At 35.8% G+C, this 23431-nt stretch overlaps 11 non-coding genes across 11 annotated transcripts; all 11 read left to right on the top strand.

The window, feature by feature from the left end:
* Positions 1-7200: 7200 nt before the first annotated feature.
* TRNAL-UAG (transfer RNA leucine (anticodon UAG)) lies at positions 7201-7282 on the top strand. The gene has a single exon. It is a non-coding gene; the product is annotated as a tRNA-Leu (tRNA).
* A 3033-nt stretch (positions 7283-10315) lies between these two features.
* On the top strand, positions 10316-10397 carry TRNAL-UAG (transfer RNA leucine (anticodon UAG)). Its single transcript has one exon. It is a non-coding gene; the product is annotated as a tRNA-Leu (tRNA).
* Positions 10398-11651: 1254 nt separating this feature from the next.
* On the top strand, positions 11652-11733 carry TRNAL-UAG (transfer RNA leucine (anticodon UAG)). The gene has a single exon. It is a non-coding gene; the product is annotated as a tRNA-Leu (tRNA).
* Positions 11734-12987: 1254 nt separating this feature from the next.
* On the top strand, positions 12988-13069 carry TRNAL-UAG (transfer RNA leucine (anticodon UAG)). Its single transcript has one exon. It is a non-coding gene; the product is annotated as a tRNA-Leu (tRNA).
* A 1254-nt stretch (positions 13070-14323) lies between these two features.
* On the top strand, positions 14324-14405 carry TRNAL-UAG (transfer RNA leucine (anticodon UAG)). Its single transcript has one exon. It is a non-coding gene; the product is annotated as a tRNA-Leu (tRNA).
* Positions 14406-15658: 1253 nt separating this feature from the next.
* On the top strand, positions 15659-15740 carry TRNAL-UAG (transfer RNA leucine (anticodon UAG)). The gene has a single exon. It is a non-coding gene; the product is annotated as a tRNA-Leu (tRNA).
* Positions 15741-17306: 1566 nt separating this feature from the next.
* Positions 17307-17388, top strand: TRNAL-AAG (transfer RNA leucine (anticodon AAG)). Its single transcript has one exon. It is a non-coding gene; the product is annotated as a tRNA-Leu (tRNA).
* A 940-nt stretch (positions 17389-18328) lies between these two features.
* On the top strand, positions 18329-18410 carry TRNAL-UAG (transfer RNA leucine (anticodon UAG)). The gene has a single exon. It is a non-coding gene; the product is annotated as a tRNA-Leu (tRNA).
* A 1253-nt stretch (positions 18411-19663) lies between these two features.
* Positions 19664-19745, top strand: TRNAL-UAG (transfer RNA leucine (anticodon UAG)). The gene has a single exon. It is a non-coding gene; the product is annotated as a tRNA-Leu (tRNA).
* A 1560-nt stretch (positions 19746-21305) lies between these two features.
* On the top strand, positions 21306-21387 carry TRNAL-AAG (transfer RNA leucine (anticodon AAG)). The gene has a single exon. It is a non-coding gene; the product is annotated as a tRNA-Leu (tRNA).
* A 940-nt stretch (positions 21388-22327) lies between these two features.
* TRNAL-UAG (transfer RNA leucine (anticodon UAG)) lies at positions 22328-22409 on the top strand. The gene has a single exon. It is a non-coding gene; the product is annotated as a tRNA-Leu (tRNA).
* The last annotated feature ends 1022 nt before the right edge of the window (positions 22410-23431 follow it).

Raw genomic sequence — 23431 nt, 5'->3', positions numbered from 1 at the left:
GAACCCGGGGCATGCGCACCACTCCGAGGCTGCAGCTCAACAGCCTGCATATCGCTACAGCGATGGAGCGCCGTTGGTAAGAGGCGTGGCTAGCAAAGGCCAAAGCAGGACAATGAACCGCCCATGTTATACTATGATTGATATTACTATTTGTTATTCAGCATTTAAAAATGCTGAATACTAAACTAATTGCCACCAATGTATTAATATATCAATGGCCCAAACAAAGCCTAAGTCTATAACAGCTAGAGGGCAGAGATACAATTAGATATCTATAAAGATGGTAATGTAGGGTTCTGAATGACCATACTACCAAACATGAACTATACCCAGAATTGCTGAACAAGGGTTTGCAACATCATAGAATTATGTGCGATGCCATCCTAAACCACCACATATATGCAACCATAGAATTAGAAAAGGAAAAGAAAAAGAAACAAAAACACAAAAGGATGAATACAGATAAAATACAATACAGCATGCCCAGTAAGCTACATTTGACTGAATAGATATCCACCCTATATCCCCAATATTCTATTAAAATGTCTATGTATGAAACACTTATAAACACAGCCAACATATCTATCCATCTATATATTGGTGGGTAAGTAATGCTGAGGTGGGATTCGGCTTAATTTTCTTAGTCCATAGTCCATTACTGCGATGAAATTCCCATGCTGTAGAAAAACTGAAACCCAACACCAAATGTGTGCACCTACAATGAAAAAACACAGTTAAAATCTAACACACTAAAAACTGCACAGAATGTACATTGTGAACCAGTGTCTATGGCCCAATGATCTCATATGACTACTAATTTAGATAAATCCAGAAAGGACAAATGCGGGGGATACTCTGTATTGTCTGTAAAGCGGGGTTGCTGACGAAATTATATCCATTCCGTTATAGACACAAATCACGATCTCAGTCCCCATGGAGTCAAGGGTAATTCACCTACTAGATTAAACCAAAAACCAAAGTAAATTACGATACACGCGTAAGGGGTACATAAAGGGGTGGATGTATCCTTATAAAAATGAGCTGAAACCCATTGTTTCGTTAAGTCCCTGAGGGGCAAGGGTCCCAAGTTGATAAATCCACCTGCTTTCTTTCCTTGCCAGAATTCTACCCAGATTACCACCCCTGTCATTCAGGGTAATCTGATCGATGGCTTGTATTTTAAGACCATTCGGATCAGACTTATGGAACAGCCTAAAATGTTTTGGCAATGTCTTAAGTTGGTGAATGTCTTCTATATTAGCTGACTTCTCAATATCAAGGACATGTTCCCTTGTGCGTAGTTTAAGCTCACGCGTGGTGAGCCCAATGTAAATCTTGTTGCACGGGCATTGTGCGTGGTATACCACGCCTTTTGAACAGCAAGTAAGATATTCACGTATGGAATATGTCCTTGACCCGTCGAAATTGACAAAGGAAGTGCTCTGGATATGATTTCTGCACGCTTTACATCTCCTACATGGAAAGAATCCCTTTCTAGTTGGTAAATATCTGTTGCCAGTCACTTTCGTCTCTGAGTAGTGGCTATGGACTAAAATGTCCTTCAAGTTACGGGCCCTTCTAGGTGTGATAGCTGGATATTTAGGGAGGGTCTTTTTGAGAATAGGGTCACTAAGCAAGATGTTCCAGTGCCTACGAAAAATTGCTATCAACTCTGGCCACTGTTTATTATAATTGGTAATGAACCTCACCTGATTTTCATTCTTGCTACACCTAGATACCCTGCTACCATATAATAATTCCTCTCTAGGGGTTTTCTCGGCTCTTTTATATCCTTTTTTAATTTGTCTTTTACTGTAGCCTCGATCTAAAAACCGCTGGGCTAGGTCAGTTGCTTGTGATTGAAAATTACCATCAGTGGCACAGATTTTTTTGACCCTCAAAAATTGGCCGATAGGGATCCCATTAATAGTTGGTTTATAATGGGCTGATGACGCATGGAGCAAGGTATTAGTGGCAGTTGGTTTTCTAAACACATTAGTTATTATTCTGCCATTTGGGGCTACTGTCATATCTAGATCCAAAAAATCTAAAGATCTCCCCCACTTGTAAGTTAATTTGATGTTATAATTATTTTGATTTAATTTATCCATCAACGATGTAAGTTGGTCAGTGCTACCCTCCCATACAAAAAGGACATCGTCTATATAACGACTCCATCCTTGTACCATGTCCATCTCCTCCATTTGTTCATCCTGAAAGATTTCTTTTTCCCAAAATCCCATAAAAAGATTGGCGTAGGTGGGGGCACAAGTTGCGCCCATTGCCGTTCCTTGTTTTTGAAGGAAAATCGTCTTATTAAAAATGAAAAAATTATGTTCTAATACAAATTGCAACAGGGTCAAAATCAAATCAATGAGGGGTTTGTCCAAATTGCTTTGGTTTAAATAATAGGCAACTGCCTTTAAACCGTCCACATGCCTGATAGATGAGTACAGCGCTTCTACATCAGCTGTTACTAACATAGCTCCCTCTTCTAAATAAATCGAATCCAACCTTTTTAAAACAGATGTAGTATCTTTAACATACGATGGCAATGTTAAAACTAAAGGTTGGAGATAATAATCTATGATGGTACAGATTGATTCACAAAGGCTTTCCTTACCAGAAACTATCGGTCTCCCTGGGGGATCATTGGAATCCTTATGTAGTTTTGGTAGGAGGTAAAATGTGGCCATTTTAGGTTGCAATTTAATGATATATTCCAATAAACGCTTTGGAATGATCCCCTCTTCATACGCCCCTTCTAAAATCCCAATGAGTTCTTGTTGGAATTGAATGGAAGGATTGTAAGACATCTTTTTGTAACAAGATTTGACTGATAGTATTTTGTCCGCTTGTTTTTCATAAAGGTCGATAGGCCAAATTACCGTATTACCACCTTTGTCCGCCTGTTTTATTACTACATTCTTAAGATTTTGAAGTTCTCTCAGAGCCAGATGTTCATCCCTATTTAGATTAGAATTCCAACTAGGGCTATTGGGTAATGCCTCAATTTCTTTGGTGACCATTTTCGTAAAGACATCTACTGCCGAACATGTGTTAAAATTTGGGAATGTTTTTGATTTCATGACTAGATGGATAGGGAACTTACCAATCTCTGTTTGAGCGTTTTCTTCAAGTAGCTCTTCAAGATCCCTCAATGCCTCTCGTTCCATATCAGGAGAACAAGAGAGTTCCGAATCAGCTTTATGATGTATTTTTTGGAGGACTATTTTGCGGGCAAAAAGGTGTAGGTCTTTTACCACCGTGAATTTGTCTAGTGTGGAGGAAGGGGAAAACGTTAAACCCTTTTCTAATAGTTTAATCTGGGTTGTCGATAGTGTATGTTTTGACAAATTGACTACCTTCATGCGGTCATCAGTCCGTTTAGTCTTCTTTTTTGAGAAGATATCAGCATATTTTCTGTTGTTCCCGACTCTTGTCCGCATGAAGTAGTCACTTGTATTTTCCGTTTCACTGCACGAAGTGCTACTTTCTGAACCTGATTCTCTCTCATTTAGCATTGTATCGCCACTAGGTGGTGCCACATTGGATCTTTTTTTGGGGAATTGCCACTTATAAATTCTGTCCGTTTCATAGTCCTTAGAATCTCTTAAAAATTTTTTTAATTTAAATTGGCTGATATCGTTCTCCCACTTATCTATGTCCTTCTCTATAGCCTGTAGATAGTTTTCCAATTTTTCAGAGTTGAGATGTTTTTTAAGATTCTTATGCGTATCATCAATTTCTTTGTCAATCAGATTCAATGTCATTGAATTTTTATCAATTATAATTTTGATAAATTCTAAGGAGCAGGTGGTAGCTGCTTTTTTCCATCTTTGTATTAGTTCTACATCCTCTAACTCAAAGGAGGGATATACTTGTACCCGAAGGCCCCTGGGGATGATGTTACGTTCAATGTAATTTTCTAAAGCAGTTTTATTCCACCATGTTTTGAGTTTTCTATGTACCACATTTTTGTAGTGGGTCATCAGGTCACGATTATCTGTATTACCATCCTGTGCAGCAAAGGTTCCCTGTCTGAATAAGTCCGTGGCTTTGGACCGCCAGGATGTTTCCCTAGCCTTAAGGTCCATCTCAAGTAACCAGGGAAATCTGTTAGAAAACAGTAGCAAACATATAAATAACATAAGTCCCAATTGTTTTAAATACCTCAATAGAGTATAATAGAACAAAATTTCCCCTGTGGACATAGGGAAATGAAGGTATATGCGCAATGATTAAAATGGAAAAAACTTTATTAAATACAATAAAACACCACACACAAATTGACAGACAAGGAACCTATAAAAACAAAGCAACTACCATGTCAACACAGTATGCATGCAGTATAATTCCATATGGACATTATGAGTGCTGAAAAAAAAGGCTCTGCAACGGCTAACTATAGTAAGGATGTACGATTTTTGAAAACAATGGATAAAGTGCAAATATGGTGAACCTCAAGTTTATCCCAAGTAACTAATGGGTCCCATTATGCATATCTCATATGACACCATCATACTATAAATATTTAGCCAAAGTCAAAACATACATGGATACAATTCCGAGCCGTTTATAGTTCAGCATAACAACTTACATGCAAAATAGAAGAATATTGTGTGACCGTGTTGCCACCCCGACAGCGCCGTTTCGCCAATCCAGGCTTCTTCCTTATGGGGGCACGTGTGTTATAACTGTAGCAGCTATCCCTTATATGTGGTCACTGATTGTGCATGGAGGTGTGTGTCAGGCACCGCCGCGTCCCGGATGTTGTACGGCGCATGCGCCGGTTTTCGGCCGCTCGTGCAACTAGCGTGGTTCTCTAGCACACGCCCCTGGTCAGCAGGCGTCAAGCGCCTACGTCACCCTGTGGGCGGGGCTAGAGTCCACCGTGCGGCCGAACCCGGGGCATGCGCACCACTCCGAGGCTGCAGCTCAACAGCCTGCATATCGCTACAGCGATGGAGCGCCGTTGGTAAGAGGCGTGGCTAGCAAAGGCCAAAGCAGGACAATGAACCGCCCATGTTATACTATGATTGATATTACTATTTGTTATTCAGCATTTAAAAATGCTGAATACTAAACTAATTGCCACCAATGTATTAATATATCAATGGCCCAAACAAAGCCTAAGTCTATAACAGCTAGAGGGCAGAGATACAATTAGATATCTATAAAGATGGTAATGTAGGGTTCTGAATGACCATACTACCAAACATGAACTATACCCTGAATTGCTGAACAAGGGTTTGCAACATCATAGAATTATGTGCGATGCCATCCTAAACCACCACATATATGCAACCATAGAATTAGAAAAGGAAAAGAAAAAGAAACAAAAACACAAAAGGATGAATACAGATAAAATACAATACAGCATGCCCAGTAAGCTACATTTGACTGAATAGATATCCACCCTATATCCCCAATATTCTATTAAAATGTCTATGTATGAAACACTTATAAACACAGCCAACATATCTATCCATCTATATATTGGTGGGTAAGTAATGCTGAGGTGGGATTCGGCTTAATTTTCTTAGTCCATAGTCCATTACTGCGATGAAATTCCCATGCTGTAGAAAAACTGAAACCCAACACCAAATGTGTGCACCTACAATGAAAAAACACAGTTAAAATCTAACACACTAAAAACTGCACAGAATGTACATTGTGAACCAGTGTCTATGGCCCAATGATCTCATATGACTACTAATTTAGATAAATCCAGAAAGGACAAATGCGGGGGATACTCTGTATTGTCTGTAAAGCGGGGTTGCTGACGAAATTATATCCATTCCGTTATAGACACAAATCACGATCTCAGTCCCCATGGAGTCAAGGGTAATTCACCTACTAGATTAAACCAAAAACCAAAGTAAATAACGATACACGCGTAAGGGGTACATAAAGGGGTGGATGTATCCTTATAAAAATGAGCTGAAACCCATTGTTTCGTTAAGTCCCTGAGGGGCAAGGGTCCCAAGTTGATAAATCCACCTGCTTTCTTTCCTTGCCAGAATTCTACCCAGATTACCACCCCTGTCATTCAGGGTAATCTGATCGATGGCTTGTATTTTAAGACCATTCGGATCAGACTTATGGAACAGCCTAAAATGTTTTGGCAATGTCTTAAGTTGGTGAATGTCTTCTATATTAGCTGACTTCTCAATATCAAGGACATGTTCCCTTGTGCGTAGTTTAAGCTCACGCGTGGTGAGCCCAATGTAAATCTTGTTGCACGGGCATTGTGCGTGGTATACCACGCCTTTTGAACAGCAAGTAAGATATTCACGTATGGAATATGTCCTTGACCCGTCGAAATTGACAAAGGAAGTGCTCTGGATATGATTTCTGCACGCTTTACATCTCCTACATGGAAAGAATCCCTTTCTAGTTGGTAAATATCTGCTGCCAGTCACTTTCGTCTCTGAGTAGTGGCTATGGACTAAAATGTCCTTCAAGTTACGGGCCCTTCTAGGTGTGATAGCTGGATATTTAGGGAGGGTCTTTTTGAGAATAGGGTCACTAAGCAAGATGTTCCAGTGCCTACGAAAAATTGCTATCAACTCTGGCCACTGTTTATTATAATTGGTAATGAACCTCACCTGATTTTCATTCTTGCTACACATAGATACCCTGCTACCATATAATAATTCCTCTCTAGGGGTTTTCTCGGCTCTTTTATATCCTTTTTTAATTTGTCTTTTACTGTAGCCTCGATCTAAAAACCGCTGGGCTAGGTCAGTTGCTTGTGATTGAAAATTACCATCAGTGGCACAGATTTTTTTGACCCTCAAAAATTGGCCGATAGGGATCCCATTAATAGTTGGTTTATAATGGGCTGATGACGCATGGAGCAAGGTATTAGTGGCAGTTGGTTTTCTAAACACATTAGTTATTATTCTGCCATTTGGGGCTACTGTCATATCTAGATCCAAAAAATCTAAAGATCTCCCCCACTTGTAAGTTAATTTGATGTTATAATTATTTTGATTTAATTTATCCATCAACGATGTAAGTTGGTCAGTGCTACCCTCCCATACAAAAAGGACATCGTCTATATAACGACTCCATCCTTGTACCATGTCCATCTCCTCCATTTGTTCATGCCCATTTTCCAAAATGTACTAATTTTAAATGTTGTCAAATGTACTTCACTTTCTCTAAGGAAGCTTAATTAACCATGCTGTTTAAGGTAGCATGGCCGAGTGGTCTAAGGCGCTGGATTTAGGCTCCAGTCTCTTTGGAGGTGTGGGTTCAAATCCCACTGCTGCCAACATACTGAGGTTTTGAAAACCTTTTCAGCTTATATTTATGATTTTGCTAATAGAAAAATTAGCATATTTTTGTATGAGTGCGTGCTTTGCTTTTTTGGAAAAGACAAAAGATAGAATCATTGCTTTTTCCTTTTTGTTTAGAGACCTATCCATTTTCCACAATGCACAAGTTTAAAATGTAGTCAGATAAACTAAACTTACTCTAAGGAAGCTCTTTTAATGATGCATTAGGTCGCATGGCTGAGCGGTCTAAGGCGCTGGATTAAGGCTCCAGTCTCTTCGGAGGCGTGGGTTCAAATCCCACTGCTGCCAGTATTATGAGGTTTTGAGAACCCTTTGATCTAATTCTGAGGATTTTGTATTTCCATGAGTGTGTGCATTTCTATTTTGGAAAAGACAGTTTTAGACTTTAGTTTGGAGACTTACCTAAATTTTAACAGACTTGTGGGTTCAAATGCCACTAGTATGAGTTCTTTTAAACCTTTTTATCTTATTCTTATAATTATGCTAACATGCAAAATTAGCATATGCTTTAAACCCACTGCTGCCAGTATTATGAGTTCTTGAAATGTTTTTGTACTTATTCTTATGATTTTGCTAACATGCAAATTAGCATGTGATTTAATCTTCTTTTGTATTTGCATGATTTTCCAGTTTTCAGTTCAGATAAAGACTGTTGAAAGAATCCTTGCTTTTTTCTAATGTTTAGAGACATGCCCATTCAAATCCCACTGCTGCCATTATTATGAGGTTTTGAGAACCCTTTGATCTAATTCTTATGATTTTGTATTTTCATGAGTGTGTTAATTTCTGTTTAGGAAAAGACAGTTGAAAGAATCATTGATTTTTCCTATTGTTAAGAGACTTACCCATATTCCAACAGACTTGTGAGTTCAAATCCCACTGCAGCCACTAGTATGAGTTCTTTTAATCTCATTCTTATAATTATGCTAACATGCAAAATTAGCATATGCTTTAATCTCACTGCTGCCAGTATTATGAGATCTTGAAATGTTTTTGTACTTATTCTTATGATTTTGCTAGCATGCAAATTAGCATGTGATATAATCTTCTTTTGTATTTGTATGATTTAGCAGTTTTCAGTTAAGATAAAGACCGTTGATAGAATCTTTGTTTTTGCCTAATGTTTAGAGACATGCCCATTTTCCAAAATGTACTAATTTTAAATGTTGTCAAATGTACTTCACTTTCTCTAAGGAAGCTTAATTATCCATGCTGTTTAAGGTAGCATGGCCGAGTGGTCTAAGGCGCTGGATTTAGGCTCCAGTCTCTTTGGAGGCGTGGGTGCAAATCCCACTGCTGCCAACATATTGAGGTTTTGAAAACCTTTTCAGCTTATATTTATGATTTTGCTAACAGAAAAATTAGCATATTTTTGTATGAGTGCGTGCTTTGATTTTTTGGAAAAGACAAAAGATAGAATCATTGCTTTTTCCTTTTTGTTTAGAGACCTATCCATTTTCCACAATGCACAAGTTTAAAATGTAGTCAGATACACTAAACTTACTCTAAGGAAGCTCTTTTAATGATGCATTAGGTCGCATGGCCGAGCGGTCTAAGGCGCTGGATTAATGCTCCAGTCTCTTCGGAGGCGTGGGTTCAAATCCCACTGCTGCCAGTATTATGAGGTTTTGAGAACCCTTTGATCTAATTCTGAGGATTTTGTATTTCCATGAGTGTGTGCATTTCTATTTTGGAAAAGACAGTTTTAGACTTTAGTTTAGAGACTTACCTAAATTTTAACAGACTTGTGGGTTCAAATGCCACTAGTATGAGTTCTTTTAAACCTTTTTATCTTATTCTTATAATTATGCTAACATGCAAAATTAGCATATGCTTTAAACCCACTGCTGCCAGTATTATGAGTTCTTGAAATGTTTTTGTACTTATTCTTATGATTTTGCTAACATGCAAATTAGCATGTGATTTAATCTTCTTTTGTATTTGCATGATTTTCCAGTTTTCAGTTCAGATAAAGACTGTTGAAAGAATCCTTGCTTTTTTCTAATGTTTAGAGACATGCCCATTCAAATCCCACTGCTGCCATTATTATGAGGTTTTGAGAACCCTTTGATCTAATTCTTATGATTTTGTATTTTCATGAGTGTGTTAATTTCTGTTTAGGAAAAGACAGTTGAAAGAATCATTGATTTTTCCTATTGTTAAGAGACTTACCCATATTCCAACAGACTTGTGAGTTCAAATCCCACTGCTGCCACTAGTATGAGTTCTTTTAAACCTTTTTATCTCATTCTTATAATTATGCTAACATGCAAAATTAGCATATGCTTTAATCTCACTGCTGCCAGTATTATGAGATCTTGAAATGTTTTTGTACTTATTCTTATGATTTTGCTAGCATGCAAATTAGCATGTGATTTAATCTTCTTTTGTATTTGCATGATTTTCCAGTTTTCAGTTCAGATAAAGACTGTTGAAAGAATCCTTGCTTTTTTCTAATGTTTAGAGACATGCCCATTCAAATCCCACTGCTGCCATTATTATGAGGTTTTGAGAACCCTTTGATCTAATTCTTATGATTTTGTATTTTCATGAGTGTGTTAATTTCTGTTTAGGAAAAGACAGTTGAAAGAATCATTGATTTTTCCTATTGTTAAGAGACTTACCCATATTCCAACAGACTTGTGAGTTCAAATCCCACTGCTGCCACTAGTATGAGTTCTTTTAAACCTTTTTATCTCATTCTTATAATTATGCTAACATGCAAAATTAGCATATGCTTTAATCTCACTGCTGCCAGTATTATGAGATCTTGAAATGTTTTTGTACTTATTCTTATGATTTTGCTAGCATGCAAATTAGCATGTGATATAATCTTCTTTTGTATTTGTATGATTTAGCAGTTTTCAGTTAAGATAAAGACCGTTGATAGAATCTTTGTTTTTGCCTAATGTTTAGAGACATGCCCATTTTCCAAAATGTACTAATTTTAAATGTTGTCAAATGTACTTCACTTTCTCTAAGGAAGCTTAATTATCCATGCTGTTTAAGGTAGCATGGCCGAGTGGTCTAAGGCGCTGGATTTAGGCTCCAGTCTCTTTGGAGGCGTGGGTTCAAATCCCACTGCTGCCAACATATTGAGGTTTTGAAAACCTTTTCAGCTTATATTTATGATTTTGCTAACAGAAAAATTAGCATATTTTTGTATGAGTGCGTGCTTTGCTTTTTTGGAAAAGACAAAAGATAGAATCATTGCTTTTTCCTTTTTGTTTAGAGACCTATCCATTTTCCACAATGCACAAGTTTAAAATGTAGTCAGATACACTAAACTTACTCTAAGGAAGCTCTTTTAATGATGCATTAGATCGCATGGCCGAGCGGTCTAAGGCGCTGGATTAAGGCTCCAGTCTCTTCGGAGGCGTGGGTTCAAATCCCACTGCTGCCAGTATTATGAGGTTTTGAGAACCCTTTGATCTAATTCTGAGGATTTTGTATTTCCATGAGTGTGTGCATTTCTATTTTGGAAAAGACAGTTTTAGACTTTAGTTTAGAGACTTACCTAAATTTTAACAGACTTGTGGGTTCAAATGCCACTAGTATGAGTTCTTTTAAACCTTTTTATCTTATTCTTATAATTATGCTAACATGCAAAATTAGCATATGCTTTAAACCCACTGCTGCCAGTATTATGAGTTCTTGAAATGTTTTTGTACTTATTCTTATGATTTTGCTAACATGCAAATTAGCATGTGATTTAATCTTCTTTTGTATTTGCATGATTTTCCAGTTTTCAGTTCAGATAAAGACTGTTGAAAGAATCCTTGCTTTTTTCTAATGTTTAGAGACATGCCCATTCAAATCCCACTGCTGCCATTATTATGAGGTTTTGAGAACCCTTTGATCTAATTCTTATGATTTTGTATTTTCATGAGTGTGTTAATTTCTGTTTAGGAAAAGACAGTTGAAAGAATCATTGATTTTTCCTATTGTTAAGAGACTTACCCATATTCCAACAGACTTGTGAGTTCAAATCCCACTGCTGCCACTAGTATGAGTTCTTTTAAACCTTTTTATCTCATTCTTATAATTATGCTAACATGCAAAATTAGCATATGCTTTAATCTCACTGCTGCCAGTATTATGAGATCTTGAAATGTTTTTGTACTTATTCTTATGATTTTGCTAGCATGCAAATTAGCATGTGATATAATCTTCTTTTGTATTTGTATGATTTAGCAGTTTTCAGTTAAGATAAAGACCGTTGATAGAATCTTTGTTTTTGCCTAATGTTTAGAGACATGCCCATTTTCCAAAATGTACTAATTTTAAATGTTGTCAAATGTACTTCACTTTCTCTAAGGAAGCTTAATTATCCATGCTGTTTAAGGTAGCATGGCCGAGTGGTCTAAGGCGCTGGATTTAGGCTCCAGTCTCTTTGGAGGCGTGGGTTCAAATCCCACTGCTGCCAACATATTGAGGTTTTGAAAACCTTTTCAGCTTATATTTATGATTTTGCTAACAGAAAAATTAGCATATTTTTGTATGAGTGCGTGCTTTGCTTTTTTGGAAAAGACAAAAGATAGAATCATTGCTTTTTCCTTTTTGTTTAGAGACCTATCCATTTTCCACAATGCACAAGTTTAAAATGTAGTCAGATACACTAAACTTACTCTAAGGAAGCTCTTTTAATGATGCATTAGGTCGCATGGCCGAGCGGTCTAAGGCGCTGGATTAAGGCTCCAGTCTCTTCGGAGGCGTGGGTTCAAATCCCACTGCTGCCAGTATTATGAGGTTTTGAGAACCCTTTGATCTAATTCTGAGGATTTTGTATTTCCATGAGTGTGTGCATTTCTATTTTGGAAAAGACAGTTTTAGACTTTAGTTTAGAGACTTACCTAAATTTTAACAGACTTGTGGGTTCAAATGCCACTAGTATGAGTTCTTTTAAACCTTTTTATCTTATTCTTATAATTATGCTAACATGCAAAATTAGCATATGCTTTAAACCCACTGCTGCCAGTATTATGAGTTCTTGAAATGTTTTTGTACTTATTCTTATGATTTTGCTAACATGCAAATTAGCATGTGATTTAATCTTCTTTTGTATTTGCATGATTTTCTAGTTTTCAGTTCAGATAAAGACTGTTGAAAGAATCCTTGCTTTTTTCTAATGTTTAGAGACATGCCCATTCAAATCCCACTGCTGCCATTATTATGAGGTTTTGAGAACCCTTTGATCTAATTCTTATGATTTTGTATTTTCATGAGTGTGTTAGTTTCTGTTTAGGAAAAGACAGTTGAAAGAATCATTGATTTTTCCTATTGTTAAGAGACTTACCCATATTCCAACAGACTTGTGAGTTCAAATCCCACTGCTGCCACTAGTATGAGTTCTTTTAAACCTTTTTATCTCATTCTTATAATTATGCTAACATGCAAAATTAGCATATGCTTTAATCTCACTGCTGCCAGTATTATGAGATCTTGAAATGTTTTTGTACTTATTCTTATGATTTTGCTAGCATGCAAATTAGCATGTGATATAATCTTCTTTTGTATTTGTATGATTTAGCAGTTTTCAGTTAAGATAAAGACCGTTGATAGAATCTTTGTTTTTGCCTAATGTTTAGAGACATGCCCATTTTCCAAAATGTACTAATTTTAAATGTTGTCAAATGTACTTCACTTTCTCTAAGGAAGCTTAATTAACCATGCTGTTTAAGGTAGCATGGCCGAGTGGTCTAAGGCGCTGGATTTAGGCTCCAGTCTCTTTGGAGGCGTGGGTTCAAATCCCACTGCTGCCAACATATTGAGGTTTTGAAAACCTTTTCAGCTTATATTTATGATTTTGCTAACAGAAAAATTAGCATATTTTTGTATGAGTGCGTGCTTTGCTTTTTTGGAAAAGACAAAAGATAGAATCATTGCTTTTTCCTTTTTGTTTAGAGACCTATCCATTTTACACAATGCACAAGTTTAAAATGTAGTCAGATACACTAAACTTACTCTAAGGAAGCTCTTTTAATGATGCATTAGGTCGCATGGCCGAGCGGTCTAAGGCGCTGGATTAAGGCTCCAGTCTCTTCGGAGGCGTGGGTTCAAATCCCACTGCTGCCAGTATTATGAGGTTTTGAGAACCCTTTGATCTAATTCTGAGGATTTTGTATTTCCATGAGTGTGTGCATTTCTGTTTTGGAAAAGACAGTTTTAGACTTTAGTTTAGAGACTTACCTAAATTTTAACAGACTTGTGGGTTCAAATGCCACTAGTATGAGTTCTTTTAAACCTTTTTATCTTATTCTTATAATTATGCTAACATGCAAAATTAGCATATGCTTTAAACCCACTGCTGCCAGTATTATGAGATCTTGAAATGTTTTTGTACTTATTCTTATGATTTTGCTAACATGCAAATTAGCATGTGATTTAATCTTCTTTTGTATTTGCATGATTTTCTAGTTTTCAGTTCAGATAAAGACTGTTGAAAGAATCCTTGCTTTTTTCTAATGTTTAGAGACATGCCCATTCAAATCCCACTGCTGCCATTATTATGAGGTTTTGAGAACCCTTTGATCTAATTCTTATGATTTTGTATTTTCATGAGTGTGTTAGTTTCTGTTTAGGAAAAGACAGTTGAAAGAATCATTGATTTTTCCTATTGTTAAGAGACTTACCCATATTCCAACAGACTTGTGAGTTCAAATCCCACTGCTGCCACTAGTATGAGTTCTTTTAAACCTTTTTATCTCATTCTTATAATTATGCTAACATGCAAAATTAGCATATGCTTTAATCTCACTGCTGCCAGTATTATGAGATCTTGAAATGTTTTTGTACTTATTCTTATGATTTTGCTAGCATGCAAATTAGCATGTGATATAATCTTCTTTTGTATTTGTATGATTTAGCAGTTTTCAGTTAAGATAAAGACCGTTGATAGAATCTTTGTTTTTGCCTAATGTTTAGAGACATGCCCATTTTCCAAAATGTACTAATTTTAAATGTTGTCAAATGTACTTCACTTTCTCTAAGGAAGCTTAATTAACCATGCTGTTTAAGGTAGCATGGCCGAGTGGTCTAAGGCTCTGGATTTAGGCTCCAGTCTCTTTGGAGGCGTGGGTTCAAATCCCACTGCTGCCAACATATTGAGGTTTTGAAAACCTTTTCAGCTTATATTTATGATTTTGCTAACAGAAAAATTAGCATATTTTTGTATGAGTGCGTGCTTTGCTTTTTTGGAAAAGACAAAAGATAGAATCATTGCTTTTTCCTTTTTGTTTAGAGACCTATCCATTTTCCACAATGCACAAGTTTAAAATGTAGTCAGATACACTAAACTTACTCTAAGGAAGCTCTTTTAATGATGCATTAGGTCGCATGGCTGAGCGGTCTAAGGCGCTGGATTAAGGCTCCAGTCTCTTCGGAGGCGTGGGTTCAAATCCCACTGCTGCCAGTATTATGAGGTTTTGAGAACCCTTTGATCTAATTCTGAGGATTTTGTATTTCCATGAGTGTGTGCATTTCTGTTTTGGAAAGACAGTTATAGACTTTAGTTTAGAGACTTACCTAAATTTTAACAGACTTGTGGGTTCAAATGCCACTAGTATGAGTTCTTTTAAACCTTTTTATCTTATTCTTATAATTATGCTAACATGCAAAATTAGCATATGCTTTAAACCCGCTGCTGCCAGTTTTATGAGATCTTGAAATGTTTTTGTACTTATTCTTATGATTTTGCTAACATGCAAATTAGCATGTGATTTAATCTTCTTTTGTATTTGCATGATTTTCTAGTTTTCAGTTCAGATAAAGACTGTTGAAAGAATCCTTGCTTTTTTCTAATGTTTAGAGACATGCCCATTCAAATCCCACTGCTGCCATTATTATGAGGTTTTGAGAACCCTTTGATCTAATTCTTATGATTTTGTATTTTCATGAGTGTGTTAGTTTCTGTTTAGGAAAAGACAGTTGAAAGAATCATTGATTTTTCCTATTGTTAAGAGACTTACCCATATTCCAACAGACTTGTGAGTTCAAATCCCACTGCTGCCACTAGTATGAGTTATTTTAAACCTTTTTATCTCATTCTTATAATTATGCTAACATGCAAAATTAGCATATGCTTTAATCTCACTGCTGCCAGTATTATGAGATCTTGAAATGTTTTTGTACTTATTCTTATGATTTTGCTAGCATGCAAATTAGCATGTGATATAATCTTCTTTTGTATTTGTATGATTTAGCAGTTTTCAGTTAAGATAAAGACCGTTGATAGAATCTTTGTTTTTGCCTAATGTTTAGAGACATGCCCATTTTCCAAAATGTACTAATTTTAAATGTTGTCAAATGTACTTCACTTTCTCTAAGGAAGCTTAATTAACCATGCTGTTTAAGGTAGCATGGCCGAGTGGTCTAAGGCGCTGGATTTAGGCTCCAGTCTCTTTGGAGGCGTGGGTTCAAATCCCACTGCTGCCAACATATTGAGGTTTTGAAAACCTTTTCAGCTTTTATTTATGATTTTGCTAATAGAAAAATTAGCATATTTTTGTATGAGCGCGTGCTTTGCTTTTTTGGAAAAGACAAAAGATAGAATCATTGCTTTTTCCTTTTTGTTTAGAGACCTATCCATTTTACACAATGCACAAGTTTAAAATGTAGTCAGATACACTAAACTTACTCTCAGGAAGCTCTTTCAATGATGCATTAGGTAGCATGGCCGAGCGGTCTAAGGCGCTGGATTAAGGCTCCAGTCTCTTCGGAGGCATGGGTTCAAATCCCACTGCTGCCAGTATTATGAGGTTTTGAGAACCCTTTGATCTAATTCTGAGGATTTTGTATTTCCATGAGTGTGTGCATTTCTGTTTTGGAAAGACAGTTATAGACTTTAGTTTAGAGACTTACCTAAATTTTAACAGACTTGTGGGTTCAAATGCCACTAGTATGAGTTCTTTTAAACCTTTTTATCTTATTCTTATAATTATGCTAACATGCAAAATTAGCATATGCTTTAAACCCACTGCTGCCAGTATTATGAGTTCTTGAAATGTTTTTGTACTTATTCTTATGATTTTGCTAACATGCAAATTAGCATGTGATTTAATCTTCTTTTGTATTTGCATGATTTTCCAGTTTTCAGTTCAGATAAAGACTGTTGAAAGAATCCTTGCTTTTTTCTAATGTTTAGAGACATGCCCATTCAAATCCCACTGCTGCCATTATTATGAGGTTTTGAGAACCCTTTGATCTAATTCTTATGATTTTGTATTTTCATGAGTGTGTTAGTTTCTGTTTAGGAAAAGACAGTTGAAAGAATCATTGATTTTTCCTATTGTTAAGAGACTTACCCATATTCCAACAGACTTGTGAGTTCAAATCCCACTGCAGCCACTAGTATGAGTTCTTTTAAACCTTTTTATCTCATTCTTATAATTATGCTAACATGCAAAATTAGCATATGCTTTAATCTCACTGCTGCCAGTATTATGAGATCTTGAAATGTTTTTGTACTTATTCTTATGATTTTGCTAGCATGCAAATTAGCATGTGATATAATCTTCTTTTGTATTTGTATGATTTAGCAGTTTTCAGTTAAGATAAAGACCGTTGATAGAATCTTTGTTTTTGCCTAATGTTTAGAGACATGCCCATTTTCCAAAATGTACTAATTTTAAATGTTGTCAAATGTACTTCACTTTCTCTAAGGAAGCTTAATTAACCATGCTGTTTAAGGTAGCATGGCCGAGTGGTCTAAGGCACTGGATTTAGGCTCCAGTCTCTTTGGATGTGTGGGTTCAAATCCCACTGCTGCCAACATATTGAGGTTTTGAAAACCTTTTCAGCTTATATTTATGATTTTGCTAATAGAAAAATTAGCATATTTTTGTATGAGCGCGTGCTTTGCTTTTTTGGAAAAGACAAAAGATAGAATCATTGCTTTTTCCTTTTTGTTTAGAGACCTATCCATTTTCCACAATGCACAAGTTTAAAATGTAGTCAGATACACTAAACTTACTCTAAGGAAGCTCTTTTAATGATGCATTAGGTAGCATGGCCGAGCGGTCTAAGGCGCTGGATTAAGGCTCCAGTCTCTTCGGAGGCGTGGGTTCAAATCCCACTGCTGCCAGTATTATGAGGTTTTGAGAACCCTTTGATCTAATTCTGAGGATTTTGTATTTCCATGAGTGTGTGCATTTCTGTTTTGGAAAGACAGTTATAGACTTTAGTTTAGAGACTTACCTAAATTTTAACAGACTTGTGGGTTCAAATGCCACTAGTATGAGTTCTTTTAAACCTTTTTATCTTATTCTTATAATTATGCTAACATGCAAAATTAGCATATGCTTTAAACCCACTGCTGCCAGTATTATGAGTTCTTGAAATGTTTTTGTACTTATTCTTATGATTTTGCTAACATGCAAATTAGCATGTGATTTAATCTTCTTTTGTATTTGCATGATTTTCCAGTTTTCAGTTCAGATAAAGACTGTTGAAAGAATCCTTGCTTTTTTCTAATGTTTAGAGACATGCCCATTCAAATCCCACTGCTGCCATTATTATGAGGTTTTGAGAACCCTTTGATCTAATTCTTATGATTTTGTATTTTCATGAGTGTGTTAGTTTCTGTTTAGGAAAAGACAGTTGAAAGAATCATTGATTTTTCCTATTGTTAAGAGACTTACCCATATTCCAACAGACTTGTGAGTTCAAATCCCACTGCAGCCACTAGTATGAGTTCTTTTAAACCTTTTTATCTCATTCTTATAATTATGCTAACATGCAAAATTAGCATATGCTTTAATCTCACTGCTGCCAGTATTATGAGATCTTGAAATGTTTTTGTACTTATTCTTATGATTTTGCTAGCATGCAAATTAGCATGTGATATAATCTTCTTTTGTATTTGTATGATTTTGCAGTTTTCAGTTAAGATAAAGACCGTTGATAGAATCTTTGTTTTTGCCTAATGTTTAGAGACATGCCCATTTTCCAAAATGTACTAATTTTAAATGTTGTCAAATGTACTTCACTTTCTCTAAGGAAGCTTAATTAACCATGCTGTTTAAGGTAGCATGGCCGAGTGGTCTAAGGCGCTGGATTTAGGCTCCAGTCTCTTTGGAGGCGTGGGTTCAAATCCCACTGCTGCCAACATATTGAGGTTTTGAAAACCTTTTCAGCTTATATTTATGATTTTGCTGACAGAAAAATTAGCATATTTTTGTATGAGTGCGTGCTTTGCTTTTTTGGAAAAGACAAAAGATAGAATCATTGCTTTTTCCTTTTTGTTTAGAGACCTATCCATTTTCCACAATGCACAAGTTTAAAATGTAGTCAGATACACTAAACTTACTCTAAGGAAGCTCTTTTAATGATGCATTAGGTCGCATGGCTGAGCGGTCTAAGGCGCTGGATTAAGGCTCCAGTCTCTTCGGAGGCGTGGGTTCAAATCCCACTGCTGCCAGTATTATGAGGTTTTGAGAACCCTTTGATCTAATTCTGAGGATTTTGTATTTCCATGAGTGTGTGCATTTCTGTTTTGGAAAGACAGTTATAGACTTTAGTTTAGAGACTTACCTAAATTTTAACAGACTTGTGGGTTCAAATGCCACTAGTATGAGTTCTTTTAAACCTTTTTATCTTATTCTTATAATTATGCTAACATGCAAAATTAGCATATGCTTTAAACCCACTGCTGCCAGTATTATGAGTTCTTGAAATGTTTTTGTACTTATTCTTATGATTTTGCTAACATGCAAATTAGCATGTGATTTAATCTTCTTTTGTATTTGCATGATTTTCCAGTTTTCAGTTCAGATAAAGACTGTTGAAAGAATCCTTGCTTTTTTCTAATGTTTAGAGACATGCCCATTCAAATCCCACTGCTGCCATTATTATGAGGTTTTGAGAACCCTTTGATCTAATTCTTATGATTTTGTATTTTCATGAGTGTGTTAATTTCTGTTTAGGAAAAGACAGTTGAAAGAATCATTGATTTTTCCTATTGTTAAGAGACTTACCCATATTCCAACAGACTTGTGAGTTCAAATCTCACTGCTGCCACTAGTATGAGTTCTTTTAAACCTTTTTATCTCATTCTTATAATTATGCTAACATGCAAAATTAGCATATGCTTTAATCTCACTGCTGCCAGTATTATGAGATCTTGAAATGTTTTTGTACTTATTCTTATGATTTTGCTAGCATGCAAATTAGCATGTGATATAATCTTCTTTTGTATTTGTATGATTTAGCAGTTTTCAGTTAAGATAAAGACCGTTGATAGAATCTTTGTTTTTGCCTAATGTTTAGAGACATGCCCATTTTCCAAAATGTACTAATTTTAAATGTTGTAAAATGTACTTCACTTTCTCTAAGGAAGCTTAATTAACCATGCTGTTTAAGGTAGCATGGCCGAGTGGTCTAAGGCGCTGGATTTAGGCTCCAGTCTCTTTGGAGGTGTGGGTTCAAATCCCACTGCTGCCAACATACTGAGGTTTTGAAAACCTTCTCAGCTTATATTTATGATTTTGCTAATAGAAAAATTAGCATATTTTTGTATGAGCGCGTGCTTTGCTTTTTTGGAAAAGACAAAAGATAGAATCATTGCTTTTTCCTTTTTGTTTAGAGACCTATCCATTTTCCACAATGCACAAGTTTAAAATGTAGTCAGATACACTAAACTTACTCTCAGGAAGCTCTTTTAATGATGCATTGGGTAGCATGCCCGAGTGGTCTAAGGCGCTGGCTCCAGTCTCTTCGGAGGCGTGGGTTCAAATCCCACTGCTGCCAGTATTATGAGGTTTTGAGAACCCTTTGATCTAATTCTGAGGATTTTGTATTTCCATGAGTGTGTGCATTTCTGTTTTGGAAAAGACAGTTTTAGACTTTAGTTTAGAGACTTACCTAAATTTTAACAGACTTGTGGGTTCAAATGCCACTAGTATGAGTTCTTTTAAACCTTTTTATCTTATTCTTATAATTATGCTAACATGCAAAATTAGCATATGCTTTAAACCCACTGCTGCCAGTATTATGAGATCTTGAAATGTTTTTGTACTTATTCTTATGATTTTGCTAACATGCAAATTAGCATGTGATTTAATCTTCTTTTGTATTTGCATGATTTTCTAGTTTTCAGTTCAGATAAAGACTGTTGAAAGAATCCTTGCTTTTTTCTAATGTTTAGAGACATGCCCATTCAAATCCCACTGCTGCCATTATTATGAGGTTTTGAGAACCCTTTGATCTAATTCTTATGATTTTGTATTTTCATGAGTGTGTTAGTTTCTGTTTAGGAAAAGACAGTTGAAAGAATCATTGATTTTTCCTATTGTTAAGAGACTTACCCATATTCCAACAGACTTGTGAGTTCAAATCCCACTGCTGCCACTAGTATGAGTTCTTTTAAACCTTTTTATCTCATTCTTATAATTATGCTAACATGCAAAATTAGCATATGCTTTAATCTCACTGCTGCCAGTATTATGAGATCTTGAAATGTTTTTGTACTTATTCTTATGATTTTGCTAGCATGCAAATTAGCATGTGATATAATCTTCTTTTGTATTTGTATGATTTTGCAGTTTTCAGTTAAGATAAAGACCGTTGATAGAATCTTTGTTTTTGCCTAATGTTTAGAGACATGCCCATTTTCCAAAATGTACTAATTTTAAATGTTGTCAAATGTACTTCACTTTCTCTAAGGAAGCTTAATTAACCATGCTGTTTAAGGTAGCATGGCCGAGTGGTCTAAGGCGCTGGATTTAGGCTCCAGTCTCTTTGGATGCGTGGGTTCAAATCCCACTGCTGCCAACATATTGAGGTTTTGAAAACCTTTTCAGCTTATATTTATGATTTTGCTAATAGAAAAATTAGCATATTTTTGTATGAGCGCGTGCTTTGCTTTTTTGGAAAAGACAAAAGATAGAATCATTGCTTTTTCCTTTTTGTTTAGAGACCTATCCATTTTCCACAATGCACAAGTTTAAAATGTAGTCAGATACACTAAACTTACTCTAAGGAAGCTCTTTTAATGATGCATTAGGTAGCATGGCCGAGCGGTCTAAGGCGCTGGATTAAGGCTCCAGTCTCTTCGGAGGCGTGGGTTCAAATCCCACTGCTGCCAGTATTATGAGGTTTTGAGAACCCTTTGATCTAATTCTGAGGATTTTGTATTTCCATGAGTGTGTGCATTTCTGTTTTGGAAAGACAGTTATAGACTTTAGTTTAGAGACTTACCTAAATTTTAACAGACTTGTGGGTTCAAATGCCACTAGTATGAGTTCTTTTAAACCTTTTTATCTTATTCTTATAATTATGCTAACATGCAAAATTAGCATATGCTTTAAACCCACTGCTGCCAGTATTATGAGTTCTTGAAATGTTTTTATACTTATTCTTATGATTTTGCTAACATGCAAATTAGCATGTGATTTAATCTTCTTTTGTATTTGCATGATTTTCCAGTTTTCAGTTCGGATAAAGACTGTTGAAAGAATCCTTGCTTTTTTCTAATGTTTAGAGACATGCCCATTCAAATCCCACTGCTGCCATTATTATGAGGTTTTGAGAACCCTTTGATCTAATTCTTATGATTTTGTATTTTCATGAGTGTGTTAATTTCTGTTTAGGAAAAGACAGTTGAAAGAATCATTGATTTTTCCTATTGTTAAGAGACTTACCCATATTCCAACAGACTTGTGAGTTCAAATCCCACTGCTGCCACTAGTATGAGTTCTTTTAAACCTTTTTATCTCATTCTTATAATTATGCTAACATGCAAAATTAGCATATGCTTTAATCTCACTGCTGCCAGTATTATGAGATCTTGAAATGTTTTTGTACTTATTCTTATGATTTTGCTAGCATGCAAATTAGCATGTGATATAATCTTCTTTTGTATTTGTATGATTTAGCAGTTTTCAGTTAAGATAAAGACCGTTGATAGAATCTTTGTTTTTGCCTAATGTTTAGAGACATGCCCATTTTCCAAAATGTACTAATTTTAAATGTTGTCAAATGTACTTCACTTTCTCTAAGGAAGCTTAATTAACCATGCTGTTTAAGGTAGCATGGCCGAGTGGTCTAAGGCGCTGGATTTAGGCTCCAGTCTCTTTGGAGGTGTGGGTTCAAATCCCACTGCTGCCAACATACTGAGGTTTTGAAAACCTTTTCAGCTTATATTTATGATTTTGCTAATAGAAAAATTAGCATATTTTTGTATGAGCGCGTGCTTTGCTTTTTTGGAAAAGACAAAAGATAGAATCATTGCTTTTTCCTTTTTGTTTAGAGACCTATCCATTTTCCACAATGCACAAGTTTAAAATGTAGTCAGATACACTAAACTTACTCTCAGGAAGCTCTTTTAATGATGCATTAGGTAGCATGGCCGAGTGGTCTATGGCGCTGGATTAAGGCTCCAGTCTCTTCGGAGGCGTGGGTTCAAATCCCACTGCTGCCAGTATTATGAGGTTTTGAGAACCCTTTGATCTAATTCTGAGGATTTTGTATTTCCATGAGTGTGTGCATTTCTGTTTTGGAAAGACAGTTATAGACTTTAGTTTAGAGACTTACCTAAATTTTAACAGACTTGTGGGTTCAAATGCCACTAGTATGAGTTCTTTTAAACCTTTTTATCTTATTCTTATAATTATGCTAACATGCAAAATTAGCATATGCTTTAAACCCACTGCTGCCAGTATTATGAGTTCTTGAAATGTTTTTGTACTTATTCTTATGATTTTGCTAACATGCAAATTAGCATGTGATTTAATCTTCTTTTGTATTTGCATGATTTTCCAGTTTTCAGTTCAGATAAAGACTGTTGAAAGAATCCTTGCTTTTTTCTAATGTTTAGAGACATGCCCATTCAAATCCCACTGCTGCCATTATTATGAGGTTTTGAGAACCCTTTGATCTAATTCTTATGATTTTGTATTTTCATGAGTGTGTTAATTTCTGTTTAGGAAAAGACAGTTGAAAGAATCATTGATTTTTCCTATTGTTAAGAGACTTACCCATATTCCAACAGACTTGTGAGTTCAAATCCCACTGCTGCCACTAGTATGAGTTCTTTTAAACCTTTTTATCTCATTCTTATAATTATGCTAACATGCAAAATTAGCATATGCTTTAATCTCACTGCTGCCAGTATTATGAGATCTTGAAAT

The sequence above is a fragment of the Ranitomeya variabilis genome, chromosome 5, assembly GCF_051348905.1.
Source record: "Ranitomeya variabilis isolate aRanVar5 chromosome 5, aRanVar5.hap1, whole genome shotgun sequence".
Classification (NCBI taxonomy): domain Eukaryota; kingdom Metazoa; phylum Chordata; class Amphibia; order Anura; family Dendrobatidae; genus Ranitomeya; species Ranitomeya variabilis.
Note: the sequence above shows the minus strand (reverse complement) of the source record. Positions and strands in the feature narration are given on the sequence as shown.